The following is a 19,006-nucleotide window of genomic DNA, read 5'->3' on the forward strand; positions in this document are numbered from 1 at the left end:
ATAAATGAGGGGAGTAGGAAGGTGGATGCAAGAGTTTGACAGGTAGAGGGGCTTAGGAAGCTGTTGTGCTTGTAGAGGAGACCTAATGTTTGGTGAATTTTCTTGATTGTGGAGTGGGTGTGGGTGTCAAATTTTAGTTCTTCATCAATAATGATGCCAAGAAGCTTGGTGATGGGAACAATTTCAAGGTGGATGTTGTTTTGGCTCTGTATGGTGAATGTGGATTTGTCAATGGAGTTTTTGGTAGGGGAAAAACATTAGTTTGGTTTTATTTGCATTTAGTGCCAGATGGTTAGACTGCATCCGGGTTTTCGATTTGGAGAAGGCTAGTTGGGTTTTTGCTAGGAGCTCGGAGGGGGAGAAGGCTGAACAGATTATAGTTGAGTCATCTGCATATTAGATGATAGATGAGTCTGGGATGGATTGGTGAAAGTTGTTAATGAATAGATTGAAGAGAAGAGGCCAAGAACAGAACCATGTGGGACACCTGTGGGTGTGGGAAGGAAGGGGGAGGTTGAAGTTTTCCATTAGGCAGGTTGTTGGTGGTTGGACAAGTAGCTGGAAAACCAGGCGATGGTGGTAGGAGAGAGGTGTAGGGTGGAGAGTTGGGGTATAAGTAGGGTGTGTGAGATGGTGTCAAAGGTCTTTGTCAGATCTAGGAATAGTGTGGATACGAACTTGCCTGAGTCGCGTTCAAGGTTTATGGTTTCAAGAAAGGAAAGAATGGCAGTCATGGTGCTGTAGCCAGGGCGGAAGCAGTGTTGGGTAGGGGAGAGGAGATTGTTTGGTGTTAGGTGTGCCATGAGTTGTGCTTGTATTGTTTTCTCTAGTATTTTAGAAAGAGGGGAAAGGATGGCAATAGGCCTGAAGTTGGTGGTATCGGTATTTTTGACACCTTTGTGGAGGGGGATGATGTAAGGATGGTGCCAGATAGAAGGGACGTATGATTCTTGTATGGATCCATTCATAAGAATAAAGATGGGATAGGCAATGCTGTCTGCAGATTGTTTGAGGAAGGTGGGTGGAAGGTTGTCGGGTGCATTGCAACAGGGTTTGAGTTTGAGCAGAAGTCTTTAAAGTGCTTGTGGGAATGGGCTTGAGGCAGGAGGATGTGGAGGAAGGTTGATGATTGGGGTGGTGGTTGGGGCAGGAGGGGGTGGTGGTGGAGGAGGGGAGTGGCAAGGAGGCTGATAGTTTAACTATGCAGTCTATGAAGAATGAATTGAACTGGCTGGCTGTTTCAAGGCTGGAGAGGTTGGGGTCTGGGCAGAGGTTTTCTTTGTTGCCAGGATGCAGCATGGATGAGATGGAGTCCCATAATTTTTTGGGATTTGTTGATTGCAAGGACTGGAGTTTGGAGTAGTGGGCTTTGTGGTCTTTAATTATTAGTTTTATAAATTTATAAGTTACTGAAAATTTGTGCTGTAGGGGCAGCTCAGTAAACAAGTACTGCAGGTCATCACTGTACTCAGCAGACTTAGCAGAAGTTCACCTCAAAACCAATAGTGAAAAAATAAATATAATGCAAAATGTCAGGCTGTCAGGAGGGGCAGATGAACTAAAGCCACAGGATCCTGTCTTTGAAAGGCTATGTTTCTGTCACACTGAGACATCATTATAAATCTTTCAGCTAATACCAACAGGGAATTCAGCAGCAAAGAATATCCAAGATTGCAATTCATACCTTAAAGCTTCCGGTGCAGCACACATCTGAATCTGTCATCACAGCGTTAGTCACTTGAAAGCTTAGCAATACCTGTTGTATGTTATAGCTGACAAACATCTCTATATCTGTATATCTGTATGTATGTATGTATGTATATGTATATATATATATATATATATATATATATATATATATATATATATATATATTTATATATTCACTTTAGAAGCTCGAATTCCCAAAAACCCGAACTTCATATGGTAGAGACCATAACTTTGATTTTCGGAAACTCGAACTCCTAAAATGAAACATAAAACAAAAAACAACAAAAGTCAAACATTACTGTGCCCCCCACACCCCCCTACTTAAATATACCAACTCCAATATTGCGCTACAGTGGGGAAAATGGAAATCTCCCATTTAGCGCTGTATGCGGAAGCTCAAAACGGGAGATTTCCCGTTTCCTGTCAACACTGCAAAAAAATAAAACATTACTTACACGCCTCTGTGTGTAAGTAATGTTTTAAGGTAAGTAAAGTGTTCATTTTTAACACATTACGCATTTGAGTTACTGAAAGCTTGAGCATATGGTCTCGACCATATGCAATTCGAGCTTTCAGTAATTCGAGCTTGTAAAGTGCTCCTATATATATATATATATATATATATATATATATATATATATATATATATATATATATATATATATACACATACATACAGATATATAGATAGATATTGTGAAATATACAGAATTTTTTACTTCTGACATAATGACAACATGGCATACATATGTTCTGGGAATTAGTTTTATCTGGCCTTTTGTACAGGGGGAAATAGGTGCATTGTACTCAATTATTGTCCTGATGAGGGCTGAGTAAAGTGGTACTATGACATCCTTAGATCTGGATGCCATACCCTTACTTAAAGGCTGAGCCACATAGAAGGATTTCCTCACTACCATGGACACATGGTGGTCAAAGTTCAGATTACTATCTATCTGAGTAGCCAGTTCTCTCACCACTTGGTCCACTCTTAGGAGGGTACTATCAATGTTGTAATTTGCAGGAGTATTTGATTTTCCAAAGGGTATTATTTTGCATTTCTTTGCATTTAGTTTCAGGACATGGCTCTAACACCAGTCATTACTCTGTATTAGACCTTTCTGCAAGATATCAACATAATTTGGGGAGTCAGTATTTACCCCCAACTTGCAGTCATCACCAAACTTGGTAAGCCAAAGGCCATCTGCATTTGCCTTGACATGTGAGAAGTATATCCCAAACAGGAGGAGCCCCAGTACTGAGCCCTGTGGTAATCTACTTGTGACTGGCCTCTTGCTAGATGTGGATTCCACCACTCTAACAACATGTATCCTATCCATGAGCCATTTGGCTAAATCTCTAGGTTTATGCCCAGTTTTATGAGCTTATCTATAATACCCAAGTGGAGTATTATGTGAAATACCTTGGCAAGGTGAAGGTAGGTGGTATGCACTGTCTTTCCCTCATCCATGGTCTTGGTGACCTTCTCAAAAAGTCCACCATATTAAGCAGGCAGGACCTGCCCTTGACAAAGCCAGGCTGGGTTGGGTCTGGAGTCTTAAGATTTCCTGTGTTATTATTGATCAGGTCCATTATTATCCTTTTCATTGCCTTGCATATGAGGCCTAGTCAGACTTATAGGCCAGATAGGCGAGTAGTTTCCTGGGTCAGTCGATGGTCCCCATCCTTGGGCAGAAGGATGACTCTTGCTGTCTTCCACTCTACTGGGACAAAACCTTTCTAGAGGCTATGGTTAAATACAGATACAAGTGGGACCTCTAGGTCATGTTTCAAGCTATTTTACAGGCACCCTGGGATTTCATCAGGGCCCATTGATGCTGTGTCTCTAGCTTCGGAGAGCTCAGTGACAACCTGTTCTTTTGTGGTAACAGGCAAAGGAATGGTAGGGAATATTTTATGGGGAGTGACCATAGCCGATGAAGGGATGAAATTTGAGCTGAATTTATCACCCAGCAGGTTTTATATTTCACAGCCAACTCAGCACATTGTTGAGTGTTTCCCGTAAGATTTCGGACATAACTAAAAAATGTTTTGTGGGTATCCTTTGCTTGGCAGGCTAATTTAGTCTCGTATTTTAGTTTTGAAGACTTGACTAGTTCCCTGATTTGCCTGTTGAGACAAATGAGGGATTGTTTTTCTCTGTTGTGCACCTGCCCACTTAATTCTAGACAGGAATTCTTCCTTCTGTTGTATAGTCTATTTATGCCAGGGGTCCACCATGGTGGCTTCTTTTTCTAGCTAGACCTGGATTTAGTTCAGTCGGGTATTACCATTTCTATGCAGTTATTTAAGTGGTTGTAGAAGGCGGTCATATATACTTCTGCATAGGCATCGGTGTTTTCAGAGTTGGGGGAGTTTTAAAATGACCTATGTTATTACTTAATAGATGGTAATTTGCCTTGGAAAAATTCTTTAGGATTTTAGGGTTTGATGGCGGTACTACCATTATATTTATTTCAAAGGACACTGATTTCGATCAGATCTTTCCAATGAGGACATTATGCTAGGGATAGGGGTGCAATGCTCTCCCATGTTTGTGAGTACTATGTCAAGGATATTTGAGCCCATAGTGAGAGTGCAGACTAGCTGTTCCAGAGCATTTGCAATGACAAAGTCCAGGAATCCCTGAGCCTGCACATTAGTGGTTATATATGTTTCCCAGTTTATGGAGGGGTAGTTAAAATACCCCATGAGTAGTGTGTAGGGCTGAATATCAAGTGATTCTAATAACTTCAGGTGTGAAGAGTAGTTTTCATAGCTCATGCTTGGGGACCCTGTAGTTAGCGATTATATGGTGGGGCATTTAGCCTATAGTCAGTTGGACATGGAATACCTCAAGTGAGTCATCCTGCTTGACCAGTTTAGAGGTGTGATTGCTTTTTATGTACATGGAAACACCTCCACCTTTTGTTTTTTTTCCTTTTCAGAGGGTGGTCTGAATGTGTGATAGGGATTGTAGCCTTGCACTGCTGTGGTGCTTTCCGCAGCCTTGAACTACGTCTTTGTAACTGCATAGATGCCAGCATTCTCCAAGGCAAGGAGAGTTTCCGGGGAGTGCAGTTTGTTGTTAAGACTCCTAGCACTCAGCAGCAGTACCTTCAGCTTGGCATTAGAAGAATATGTTATTTTGGTAGATATGTTGGTTTGGCATTGCCTAAAAAAGGCACTATGGGGGTGGCTAGTGCTTTGGCAAGTAATCAAATGCCTAGTGGTGACAGGTGTTGACCATGTCTGCCAAAGCAGTGTTGTCTGTTGATTATGTCATCCCAGGCCGACAAATACTGGATCCCCTTGGAATGACACCGTTAGCTAAGCCAATTATTGAAGTCAATCATTTTCTGTTTGTATTGTGGTATAATTTTTCATGAGGGTAGAATGCTGTTCAGTGCAAAGCTCATACCAGCTTGCAACACATATTCAAACAGGTCCATCATGTCTCTCTTCATATAGTCCAGGGAGGTACTTCTCAGGTCATTCACACCCAAATGGACTATGACTGAGTCATACTGGTACTTTACTTGTAGGTGAGTGACTTGAGTGCCTGCATGATCTGGTGAATCCTGGCCCCTCACAGGCAACTAACTGTAACTCTCTCTTTATCCTACCTGGTGAGGGGCATCCGTGTGTCACACTTTGGATTCTTCTATGACCAAGATGTTTGAATGTATGCTATTTCACCTTAGGGGCTTGCTTGTGGAGACACTGTGATGTGCATTTTTATATGTACTGCTTGGTACTTACTTGGTTTTGTTTGCAAGTGGTTTCTGAGGGCAGCGTATGGGAGACAGCTGATGTTTTGGTAAGTTACTTGTGAGTACCACCACATCTGTGGGTTTACATGTTGAGACCTTATTTAGTGAGGGGAAATGATGTGCATGTGCTGACAACCTATTTGTTATTTGATTTGTCAGTAAGTGACAGTCATGTCTCAATTTTCATAGTGTAACTACTTCTCTCACATACTGTATTTGTTTGTTTCAGGATTAAGTGGTTATCAGTATACATGAGGCAATTGGTACCTTGCCTCAGGATACCCATGTCCACCAGGAAATGCAGGAAATTGCCTAACCATGGTTTCAGGTTTTTTACTATGGGTTTAACCAGGGAGAAGAATGGATATATTTAACTGGACTGGGACAATAGGACATGGACAAAGAATGGGTGCTATACTCATTGTGAACTGCAGCTACCAACAAAGCGATATTTCTCTGCACATGACTCAGATGCTCCTAGAGCAGCAGGGAGACCGTGGAAGGTTGCAGAGATAGTTATTCTATAGGAAATTTTAACTCAATAGTGTTTGTATCTATACAGAGTACTGCTAAACAAGGCTGCACAGACAGCAAACTAGCACAAACACTGGGCTTATACAATAAGATACTACATACAAAACACATATTTCATAGTTTAATAGTTTCATAGTTTGGTACTAGGCTATCTGCCCTGGGGCATTTATAAGCCTAGCCATAGTGATGTGGCTTTCACCACCCCATGTAATGGTACAAAAGTGTACAGAATAGATTTACAATACTGTGCCTCTGTCTAGTAGTGACACAGTGAAGACCCCCTTACATAATAGAATTAGTTTACTGTGCCTCTGTCTAGTAGTGACACAGAGATGACCCCTGGGGTAAACCTACGATCTCCCATCCACTCATCAAGATTTCTCTTGAAGAGAGTCAGTGAGGGGCTCTGCCTAACATAAACTGGGATTCTGTTCCAGAGTATGGGAAGCCTCTGAGTTATGAATCTGTCCCCCCAGCATGTCCTGTTCATATTTGTGCTGAGGTTCAAATCTTTAGCTCTCGTGGTTCTGATGGATTTGGATTTTTTGAGGTGGAGCATGTCCATCAATTCCTGATTGGACATGGCCTTGTACGTCAGGCACAGATCACCTCTGAGTAGGCGGTATGCTACTGAATAGAGTTGTAGTTTCTTTACTCTGGCAGCATATGACATATGTTGGAGACCCTTGATCCTCTTGGTGAGGTACTTTTGGGGTCTCTCTAGCTGTTGCAAGTGCCGGGTGAGGTACATACCAAATGGGGCATTATACTCAATCATGGGCCTGATAAGGGAGGAGTACAGGGGCACAATGACCTCCTTTGATCTGGATGTGAATCCCTTCATGATAAGGTGGGCAAGGTAGAAAGTCTTTCTAACCACTTTGGCAACGTGGGTGTCAAATGAGAGGTCACTATCGAATTGGGTCCCCAGGTCTCTGATTACTTTTTCTGTACTCAGTGGGTTACCGCCTATGTGATAATTTGTGGCACTTTGTTTTTCCCAAAGGGGATGACTATACATTTTTTGGCATTTAGTTTAAGGCCATGATTCCGGCACCAGTTGTCCGTTTCAGTGAGGCCTTTCTGTAGGATGTATGTGTCAGCTGGTGTATCGACTATGACGCCTAGTTTGCAGTCATCTGCGAACTTTGTCAGCCACAACCCACCCATGTTTGCTTTCACATCTGAGAAATAAATGCCGAACAAGAGGGGTCCCAGGACAGAGCCCTGTGGGACACCACTTGTCACTGGCTTTGAGTCTGACATGGCTCCAGCGATATTGACTTTATGGGTTCTATCCTTTAGCCAGTTTGCCACCCATCTTGTGACATATGGATTTACATTTAAGCTGTTGAGCTTGTCTATGATGCCAGAGTGGGGTATTGTGTCGAAAGCTTTAGCCAAGTCCAGGTAGGCTGTATGGACTGCTTTGCCCTCGTCCAATGGCTCTAGTGACTGTTTCGAAAAAGTCAACCAGGTTTAAAAGGCAGGATCTGCCTTTTACAAAGCCAAACTTGGTGGGATCAAGTGTCTGTAAGTCCCCAATGTCTCTGTTTATTAGTTCCATAATGATTCTTTCCATAGCTTTGCAGACCAGGCTGGTTAAGCTTATGGGGCAGTAGTTACCAGGGTCAGTAGAGGTGCCTCCTTTGTGGAGTGGGACTACTGTTGCTGTACGCCAGTTTTCAGGTACATATCCTGTAGTAAGGCTAAGGTTAAATAGCATTTTTATGTGCGGGTTTAGCTCCTCTTGGAGTTCCCGTAGCACGCAACCCGTCATACCGTCGGGGTCCCATTGATGCTGTGTTTTTAGCTTTGCTGAGGGCGGTTCTCACCTGGACATCTGAGATGACAGGGAGGTTACAGTCAGCTGGGATAAGTATTTCATCTTTTGGGGGTGAGGGAGGGGAGAAATTTGTACTGAACCTGCCTGCCAGAATGTTGGCAATATCTGTGGGTTCAGTGTATTTTTTGTCATTGTGAACTAACTCTGAACATATCTGAGGGTTTCCGCCCAGGTTTCTAACATAGTTGAAGAAGGCCTTGTGGTTATCTTTAGTGTCCATAGCAATTTTTCTCTCAAAGTTGGCCTTGGAAGTTTTTATGAGAGAACATAGCTTTCTACTAGTGCTGATCAGAGATGCCTTCTCTTTATGGGATTTTGCTGTGTCGTGCAGTAGCTTCCTTCTTTTGTTATACAATTTGTTTATGGCTGGGGTCCACCAGACAGGACGCCTGCCCTTGGTGGAGAGGGTCTTGGTTTTATTTGGCATTGCATGATCCATGCATTCATGGAGATGTCCATAGAAAGCATTTGTGAAGGATTCTGCATTGTGGGATGTGGTTTCCACTGTCCCAGTGGGCTTAAAGGATACCATCTCAGTTTTAAGAATTGTAAAGTCGGCTTTTGAGAAGTTTTTCACTGTAGTCTTTTGTGTTGGGGGTGGAGGTGGGATATGTATATCCAGGGTGATTAGTTTGTGGTCAGACCTCACTAGTGAAGGGTATACTTCTGGTGTGGAGCACTTTGTCCCCATGTTTGGGATGATCAGGTCTAGTATATTATCTCCCCTTGTGGGAGAGGTGACTTGCAGTTCCATTGCATTTGAATTTATGTATTCCAGGAACCTTTGAGCTAGGGTGTTTGGGCTAGAATAATGCACCCAGTCTATGTTAGGGTAGTTGAAGTCTCCCAATATGATGGTGTTTGGTGAGACATTCATATCCTCCAATGTCTTCAGGAAGGCTGAGTGGGGTTCCTGAGATTGGGAGGGTGGTCTGTAACATGCTACCAGTTGTATAGCAGTTTTGCCTACGGTTAGTTGCACCTGGATGGTCTCTGATGCTTCATGTGTTGCCAAGAATTGTAAAGTCGGCTTTTGAGAAGTTTTTCACTGTAATCTTTTGTGTTGGGGGTGGAGGTGGGATATGTATATCCAGGGTGATTAGTTTGTGGTCAGACCTCACTAGTGAAGGGTATACTTCCGGTGTGGAGCACTTTGTCCCCATGTTTGTGATGATCAGGTCTAGTATATTATCTCCCCTTGTGGGAGAGGTGACTAGCTGTTCCATTGCGCTTGAATTTATGAATTCCAGGAACCTTTGGGCTAGGGTGTTTGGGCTAGAATAATGCACCCAGTCTATGTTAGGGTAGTTGAAGTCTCCCAATATGATGGTGTTTGGTGAGACATTCATATCCTCCAATGTCTTCAGGAAGGTTGAGTGGGGTTCCTGAGATTGGGAGGGTGGTCTGTAACATGCTACCAGTTGTATAGCAGTTTTGCCTATGGTTAGTTGCACCTGGATGGTCTCTGATGCTTCATGTGTTGCCACGAACCTGGAGGTGTGAGTGTCCTTGATGAATATGGACACTCCCCCTCCCTTTTTGGTTTGGCCCAAGTTTTGGGGCCGAAACGCATGATACGAGGTATAGCCTGGTAGCACTGGGGTGCTCTCAGGAGCCTTGAACCAGGTTTCAGTTACCGCACAGACATCAATGTCCTCCATACTGAAGAGTGCTTTGAGAGCCTGCATCTTGAGATTTAGACTTCTGGCATTGAGCAGCATTACCCTTAATTTTTTTCCATTTTTGTTTTCTAAGGAGGTGGGTTTGTCTTTTGAGCCTTGCCTAAAATAGGCACTATGGGGGAGGCAACAGCCTTAGCCAATATCCGGAAGCCCAGTGGTGACAGATGCAAGCCGTCCCTTGTGAAGCAGCGTGGCTTGTCCAGCATGTCATCCCAAGCAGACAGACATTGGATCCCCCTAGAATGAAACCAGTATTTGAGCCAATTATTAAAGCTGGTCATCTTGTCTTTGTATTGTGGCATCATTCTTGGTGAGGGCAAGATGCTGCTCAGGGTCAGGGTCATACCAGCCTGGGCTACATAATCAGAGAGCTCCTCTATGTCTCTTTTCATGTAGTCCAGGGAGGTACGTCTCAGGTCATTCACGCCGGCATGGACAATGACGGAGTCATATTTGTACTTTCTTTGGAGTGACCTGAGTGCGTGTGTTATGTGGCGGATCCTAGCTCCCGATAAGCAGCTCACCATTACCCTCTCCTTGTTCAGCCTGGTAAGCGGAACGTCAGTGTGTCTGACTATAGAGTCACCTATTACTAGTGTATCAGGCATGGTGTTTGGCCTTAAGGGCTGTGATTGTTTGACACACTGATTTATTGAAGTATGTGATGCATGTGTTATGTTTTGAGGTGGTGGATTTTTGGGAGTCTGCTTTGGGAGTCTCTGTTGTTTGGTAAGTTTTTTTTAGAGCCTCCGAGTATGTCTTTGTGTTTTTATGTGTTTGGTTTGCAGTTGTGGTAAGTCTATGTGGGACTGGGTTTGGTGTGTGTGTGGTTACCTTCTCCTCCTGTCTGGTCTTGCCAGTCCTGAGTTGAGAGAGTTCAGCCTCCAGTTTGGCTATATAGTTGCATCTGTCACATGTATTTGTGTTTGATGGGATTAGGAGAGGGTTGTCTGTGTACATGAGACAATTGTAGCATTGTCTCAAGATTCCCAGATTAACCAGCTGAACCAGAGAGGATGCCAGCAATCTACCACTCGACATGCTAAAATATTATAAGGGAGTGCTGTGCCTTTAAGGGAAGTGGGTATTCACAGGGAGTGTGCCTTTAAGGGAAGTGGGTACTCACAGGGAAGGTAGGTGGATGTAGTGCTTACTTTAGTTAGCGAGTGCTTACTTAGAAGAGAGATTTTGAGAACAAGTGCTAGGCTTATAGTAAAATGATTGGACTAGATTATTATAAGAGTAGAGCTTTCTTAAGGGAAAATTTGAAGAGCAGACTTGGCAGAACCAGAAAAGTTTAACCTTGTTTAACCGGCGCTGCTCTATGCGCACAACCGCGCAAAAATGCTCAGAGGTGGATTTTAAACAGGGAACTTCAAACAGGGAAATTAAAAAATTTATAAATACAAATGTTGTGAGCAGTGTGAATTATTATCACTGCCCACAGACCTCTCCGTTTTTTTCTTCTGCCACAAGAAGTGATGCAAAGAACATCAAATCACTATAATGAATAACTCCACTCACCCACCCACCCATCAAGCCATAGCAATTATCACTTTGATGTGAGTAATCAGCATCAGTCTACCATTTGCTTTTTTCCACTGACTGCCTCACATAACTTTCAGCTTCCCCTCCCCAAAATGTGAAGCACTACCTCTCACACAGAGTGGAACAGACGGACAAAATGTGGAACAGAAATATTCACAAGTTCATCTAGAAATTTCTCAACATGGCTAATAGTAGGTTCCTTATCCTTATAAAAAAAAATTGTTTTAGTGAGGTGGTACACTTCAATATTATTTACAATGGCTATTTGTTTAAAAAAATAACAATGAAATTGTGACGGACCTGTTCAATGTGGAACAGTGTGAAATATGGAATTTTAAACATTCTAAGTATCGAACTTTCCTTGTAATGACATATTGTTGAGAGCTCTGATCCTTCTTTTCCATAAACAGATAGTCACTTCTGGTGATCAGTTGTGGTTGCTAAATGTGGGAAAATATCCATAAAACTATGTGCTGCTAAAGGTGCTTCTTCATAGAACCATATGTCTCAACTGCCTCTGATTTTGCATACTATCATTAATTTTGTCTCATATTTTTTTTTTTTTTTTTTTTGCTTTTTCCTTGATTTTCTGGTAAATAATTGAGGATTACAGACAAGTCAATAATTCCAGACATTCAGAGTTTCATAGTTCTTGTTAGTAAGAAAATGCATCATGCATGTCAGTGTAAAACTGATGTTGTAGTAACCTTTTAAGTAAATTAGATTAGTATTTAAGCATTGTTCCCAATTCCCCCATTATGTTTGGGTATGTTTAACAGTTTTGAGTAAAGAAGATGAGACATGAGAGCTATGTCAGGAACCATACCTCTCAACTGTCCCTGATTTCGCACTAGCATCATATTTTTTTGCCCTGTCCATGATTTCCTAGTAAATCACCAAAGATTACAGACAAGCAAATAATGGTAGGCATTAGTTTCTTATCTCTTATTGTTCCGAAAATGCATGTCACTGCAAAATGTACCTCTCGACCTCTTAGTGCAAAAAATCCGGACAAAGCTTAAAATTATGCAGGAGACAGAGGGCCAAGATAGGGACAGATTTTAAATATTGCTTTTATAAACTTAGAAGGTTGCTAGAATTATAAACTTGTTTTAGCATGTATTTTCAAAAGGATATAAAGTCCACAACTCAAATGTGTGTCATTATTTAATTACTTCAATCCACACTTATTTACCAGAAAACCACAAATTTTTGGAGGAATAGACCAAAAATATGAGGCAAAATTTTGGACATTGTGCGAAAATCTGGATAGTTGAGAGGTATGCCAAAACCTGATGCTCTTTTAACTTTTCTCTGATTTTGTCCTCTCATTATTTTTGATCTTGGGCAGAATTCTTAAGTAAAACTTAGAGGTACACAAGGACCCCCCCCATCAATCATCATACCAAACACAGAGGTATACAAGATTCCCCTATCAATCATCATACCTCTCAACCTCTAAGAGCAAGAATTTAGCAAAGCCATAAATAAAAGTGGGACAAAGGCCCAAGAATAGGGACAGTTTTGCTCTTACAAACTTAAAAAGTTGATAGAATAACAGGTTTTGCATTACCATGAATTTTCTTAAGGATATGAAGTCTAAAACTCAAATGTCTTATTATTTTCTGACTTCACTTTTAATGATTTACCATTAATTTTCCAGAAAACCACAATTTTATGAAAAAGCAATCAAAAATATGAGGCCAAAATCTGGACATTCTGCAAAAATCTGTACAGTTCAGAGATATGAGTCAGGAAATGAAAAAAATGTGTATTCTGCTGTGAATAGTGCAACTACACTGCTTACAGTTTCAGCTCACGTCCAGACATAATTTAAAATACAAAAAAAATTCTACCTGTGTACTGTTCTGCTCCAAGTTGTTTTAACTCCTTTTAATCTTTAGTGTTATAAGAACTTGACTTGAGATTTCTGGGAAAGTCCTGCCATCTGTTGCTAATGGCAACTGAGCACAGGTGTTTTCCTGGTAGTCTCTAGTTCATAGGTTCATAGGTGTGTACTAGGCTGATTGCCCTGGGGCCTTTACAAGCCTAGCCATAGGATTACCATGGAATTGTGCCACCCAACCTTAGTTCCCAGTGCCTCTGTCGAGTAGAGCCACTGGAGTTATCTCCAGGGTGAATTTTCTATTTCCCATCCACTCATCAAGAGCGAGGTGCTCTGCTTGACATGTATGGGAAGTCTATTCCATAGCATGGGCAGTCTCTGGGTTATGAACCTGTCCCTCCAGTAAGTGCTGTTGATTGTGGCAATGAGGTTGAGGTCTCTGGAGCATGTGGTGCGGAGGGATTGGGATTTCTTTAGATGTAGCATTTCTAACAGAGCTGGGTCTCTAAGTAGGCGATATGAGACAGAGAATAGTTGGATTTTTTTGGGTCTGTCCATATAGGAGAAGTGTTTAAGGCCTATGATCCTCTTTGTGAGGTACTTTTGTGGCCTCTCCAGTTGCTGCAGGTGTCTAGTGAGGTGCATGTCAAATGGGGCATTGTAATCGATGATTGGCCTAATGAGGGAAGAGCAGAGGGAGACAATGACCTCTTTCTTTCTGAATGCAAAACCCTTAGTAATGAGATGTGCCACATAGAAGGACTTTCTGACCACAATGGCAATGTGTTGATCAAAACCTGTGTTCCCAGATCTCTTATAATGCATTCTGTATTCAGTGGATTATCATCAATGTGATAATTCATGGGAACCAATTTTTCCCAAAGGGGATGACAACACATTTGTTGGCATTGAGCTTTAGGCCATGGTTCTGACACCAGTCATTGGTCTCAGTGAGGCCATTCTGTAGAATGTCAACATCACTTGAGGAGTTAATAATATCATCCAACTTGCAATCATTTGCGAACTTTGCCAGCCAGAGTCCCTTCTTGTTGACCTGGACTTCAGAGAAGTAGGTACCAAACAGGAGAGGACCCAGGACTGAACCCTGTGGGACTCCACTCATGACTAGTTGGCCGTCTGACTTGGAGTCAGCTACTTTCACACTGTGGGTTCTATCTGTGAGTCAGTTTGCAACCCACCTAGTGATACAGGGGTGATGCCTAGCTTAGTGAGTTTTTCTATGTTTCCTGAGTGGGAAATGGTATTAAAGGTCTTGGCCAGAAAAAGGTAGGCTGTATGAACCACCTTGTCATCATCCACAGCTCTGGTGACTGACTCAAAGAAGTTGACCAAGTTGAGCAGGCATGATCTACCCTTCACAAAACCAAACTGTGTGGGATCCAGAGTTTGAAGATTCCCTATATCCTTGTTTATTAGGTCCATGATGATGTGTTGCATAGCTTTGCATATCAGGCTTGTCAGGCTAATGGGGCAATAGTTCCCAGGGTCTGTAGTTGCTCCTCCTTTGTCGAGAGGGATGACTGTTGCAGTGCACCATTCGGTAGGGACAAAGCCTGAGGTGAGGCTGTGGTTGAACAGGGCACACAGGTGAGGTGCTAGTTCACTCTGCAGTTCATGTAGAACACAGCCAGGCCCATAGAAGCTGTATTCTTGGCCTTGGACAGGGCTGTGTTAACCTGTGCAGCAGTAGTACTGGGTGTCTGGCAATCTACTAGTATTGTGATTGGTCCTTTGGGGGGGAAGACAGGGTTAAAGTTGGCACTGAATCTGTCGGCCAGTATATTGGCAATATCTAATTGCTCTATATAGGAGATACCATTGTACAGTAGCTCAGAACAAATCTGGGTATTGCCATGGAGATTCTTTACATAACTATAGAAGGCCTTGTGGTTATCTTTAACATCTGCTGCAATTCTATTTTCATAGCTAGTTTTGGAGGATTTGATGAGGGATCTCAACTTTTTGTTGAGGCTGATAAGGGAATTTTTCCAGTCGTGGGATTTCACATTATTCTGCATCAGTTTCCTCCTTCTGTTGTAGAGTTTGTTTATGGCAGGGGACCACCAGATTGGCTTCCTTTTTTTGGAGGAGAGTGTCTTGGTTTTATTGGGTATGGTGAGATCCATGCATTTGTGTATATGTTCGTACAGTGGATTGGTGTATGATTCGGCGGCCATGCAACTATTCTCCATTTGCATGGGTGTTGTGAAGTTAGCCACCTCTGTTTTTAGGAGCCCAAAGTTAGCGTTGGAGAAGTTTTCCATGGTGGTTACCTTTGCGGGGTGGGTGGGTAGAAGGGATGTGGATTTCCAAGGTTATTAGTTTGTGGTCGGATCTAACCAGGGAGGAGCTGACTATTGGTGTAGAGTAACGGTCACTCATGTTAGTAATGACTAGGACAAGGATGTTGCTACCTCTATTGGGGGTAAGAATGAGCTGGTCCAGGGCATTGGAATTAATGAACTCCAGGAAATGTTGGGCAAGTGTATTGTTACATGAGTAGTTTTCTCAGTTAATGGAGGGGTTGCTGAATTCGCCTAGTATGAGAGTGTTAGATTGGACCTGAATATTCTCTGGGGTGCTTAGGAACATGGAGTTTGAGTCATGGGACATGGTTGGGGATCTATAGCAGACTATGACCTGGATCAATGTCTTTCCCAATGTTAGCTGCACCTGAAGTATCTCTGATGCGTTATGTTGGGCTACCATTCTGGAGGTGTGCGCATCCTTTATGAATATGGAAATACCACCGCCTTTGGAACTTCAGTCCAAGTTCTTGGGCTGAGAGGTGTGGAAAGAGTTATAGCCTGGTAGTGTAGGGGTGCTTTCTACTGCCTTGAACCAGGTCTCTGTTACAGCACAAATGTTGATGTTCTCCATTTTAAGGAGTGCTTCAAGCGAGTGCATTTTGAGATTTAGACTTCTAGTTGTGAGCAATATGACCCTCAGATTACATTTGTTTGTAGCTGTTATGGTAGTAATTTGATCTTTGGAACACCACCTAAAAAAAGGCACTATAAGGGTGGCAAGTCTTGACCAGTATCTGGAAGCCCAGGGGTGACAGATGCTGGGCATCTCTGGCAAAGCATTGAGGTCTGTCAATCATGTCATCCCAGGCAGACAGATACTGGATCCCCTTAGAATGACACCAGAAACTTAGACAATTGTTGAAATCAATCATTTTCTGCTTGTACTGTGGTATAATTCTGGGTGATGGTAGGATGCTGCTCAGGGCTAGGATCATACCTGCCTGGGCTACATAATCCGAGCGCTCCTCCGTGTCTCTTTTCATGTAGTCCAGGGTGGTACAGCTCAGGTCATTTACACCCACTGACAATGACTGAGTCATATTTGTACCTGTTGTTGAGGGACCTGAGTGCATGTGTTATGTGGTGGATCCTGGCAGCTGACAGGCAGCTGACTGCTACTTTCTCCTTATTCAACCTAGTGAGTGGGACATCAGTGTGCCTCACTATCACGTCACCTATGACTAGTGTGTTGGACATGCTGTTTTGCCTTAGGGACTTTGGTTGAGTGGCACACTGTTTAGGAAAGTTATGTGTCTCGTGATTAGTGCTGTTGTGGTGGTCAAGTACATTTCTGCCTTGGAGATCTCTGCTGTTTGGGTAGATTTTTATTGAGAGCCTCTGCAAAAGTGGGTGTGTGGTTTGTGTTTTTATGAAGGCAGTGCCGGTGTGTGTTCTGGAGGTCTAAATGTTCCATGTGGTGTGGTGCAAGTGTTGACCTTCTCCTCTTGACCAGCTATTCTGGTCTTGGCTGGAGAGTGCGCGGCTTCCAATTTGGATATGTAAGTGTATCTCTCGCAAGTCTGAGTGTTGGGAGGTAAGAGAAGAGGGTTGTTGGTGTACATAAGGCAGTTGCTACATTGCCTCAGGATGCCCAAGTTCACCAGATTAATAGGAGAAAGCACATGAACTGACCTTTAGACATGCCTGGAGGGGTAGGCATTAATAATAAGTACTGGATCTGTTTCCTTGTAGAATGTTTAGTGCTGGTAGCACTTTTGTTTGCTACAATAATTGCTACAAGAAGTCTGGTAAAGTGCTTGACTAATAATCTAGTAAAAGTGTAGGAGAGGAGAGGAGAGAACTAGTAGATCTAAGGGGAAAATTGAAGAGCAGACTTTGGAAATGCTCAGATGCTTACAAACAGTCCTGGATATAGCAAGTCTGTATCTGGACTAGACTAGTTACAGGAAAGGTGGGAAACAAGCGCAAACATGGGCTTTTAAACCAGAAAGTTGAGTGACATAAAAAAACTGCCCAAATGGCCAGTAAACTACACTTTCCTGGCCAGAAACCACTCCTCTTGTGGTAGATAGGCTACCTAGTGCTTACCACTCCAACTGATAAGCTAGAAGGCTTCCCTCCAGCACAGAAAGGCTTGGGGGCTCAGAAGCTTACAAACAGTCTTGGATACAGCAAATCTGTATCTGGACTAGACTAGTTACAGAAGAAGCAGGAAACAAGCTTAAATGCAGGCTTTTAAACCAGAAAAGTTGAAAGAGATTGAAAAACTGCCCAAATGGCCAATAACTACAATTTCTAGGCCAGAAACCACTCCTCTTGTGGTAGATAGGCTACTTTGTGCTTATCCACTTCCACTGATAAGCTAGAAGGCTTCCCTCCAGCACAGAAAGACTTGGGGGGGGGGCTCATAAGCTTACAAACAGTCCTGGATACAGCAAATCTGTATCTTGACTAGACTAGTTACAGGAAAGGGGGGAAACAAGTGCAAATGCGGGATTTTAAATCAGAAAGTTAAAAGAGATGGAAAAAACTGCCTAAATGGCCAATAACTACAATTTCAGGGACAGAAATCACTTCTCTTGTGGTAGATAGGCTACATAGTGCTTATCACTCCCACTGATAAGCTAGAAGGCTTCCCTCCAACACAGATAGGCTTGGAGGGCTCAGAAGCTTACAAACAGTTCTGGATACAGCAAATCTATATCCGGACTGGACTAGTTGCAGGAAAGGCAGGAAACAAGCTTTGAATTATTTTTTTTTTTTTTTTTAGAGAAAGGCAGCTAAAACAGCACTAAAACAATTCAAGTGCAATGCAAGCTAGCACACAAGTGTGTAGCAATATTAGAGCAAATACAGTTTAAATAAATGCAATTTATTCAAACTGTATTCTGAACTGAATTCAATTATTGTTTTATTCAACTCTGAACAGTTAAAAAGTGCCAAAAATTATATTTGTCAGCTGAGAAGTACACTCAGTCAGAACACAATTTTTTTTTTTTTAGTAAAGTGGAAATGGAGAAAGCAGGAACAGAAGATAATTCAAGGTTAAGAACCTAAGTGGGTTGGCCTTCTCAAATGTTCCCTCTGTATTAGGTGGAATGAGCTAATGACACTAGACTGGGAGGAGTGTCCCAGATCAAAATTACAGTATGGGCGGGCAACTGCAAAGGCACCAAGTATAAGAACAAGACACCAAAACAAACTATTACAGCTAATAGCTGCAGCCACTAAACCACTAAATGAAAGTGTTAAGCAGATAAAGGAGCAAGGAGACTCTACCGAATGCTTTTAAATGCAAACAAATCAGTTATATGATACCAGACTAGAACACAGAAACCTCACAAAAAATGTACAGAAAAGCACAGATGGAGCACTCACAAACAGAAAATACAACTCTCAGTATGAAAAAGCAGTGTACAGTTAAGTCATTCAGTAAAAATGCAATTAGAGTAATGAAACAGTATCTAGCAATGAAAAATACAGTTAAAACAGTATAGAACAGTACAGTTAGGTACAGGCTAGGCTTACGTAGGCCCTTGGGCCAGTAGCCTAGTACCTACCTATGAACCTATGAACTTAAGTCTCAGAATGAAAAAGCAGTTTACAGTTTAGTAATTCAGTAAAAATGTAGTTACAGTAATACACACTATTACAGCTACTAGCTGTAGCCACTAAACCACTAAATGAAAGTTTTAAGCAGATAAAGGAGCAAGGAGACTCTAAAGAATGCTTTTAACTGCAACCAAATCAGTTATATGATACCTGACCAGAACACA

This window comes from Protopterus annectens, chromosome 2.part1 (genome assembly GCF_019279795.1).
Source record: "Protopterus annectens isolate FY-2018-M chromosome 2.part1, PAN1.0, whole genome shotgun sequence".
NCBI lineage: Eukaryota > Metazoa > Chordata > Ceratodontiformes > Protopteridae > Protopterus > Protopterus annectens.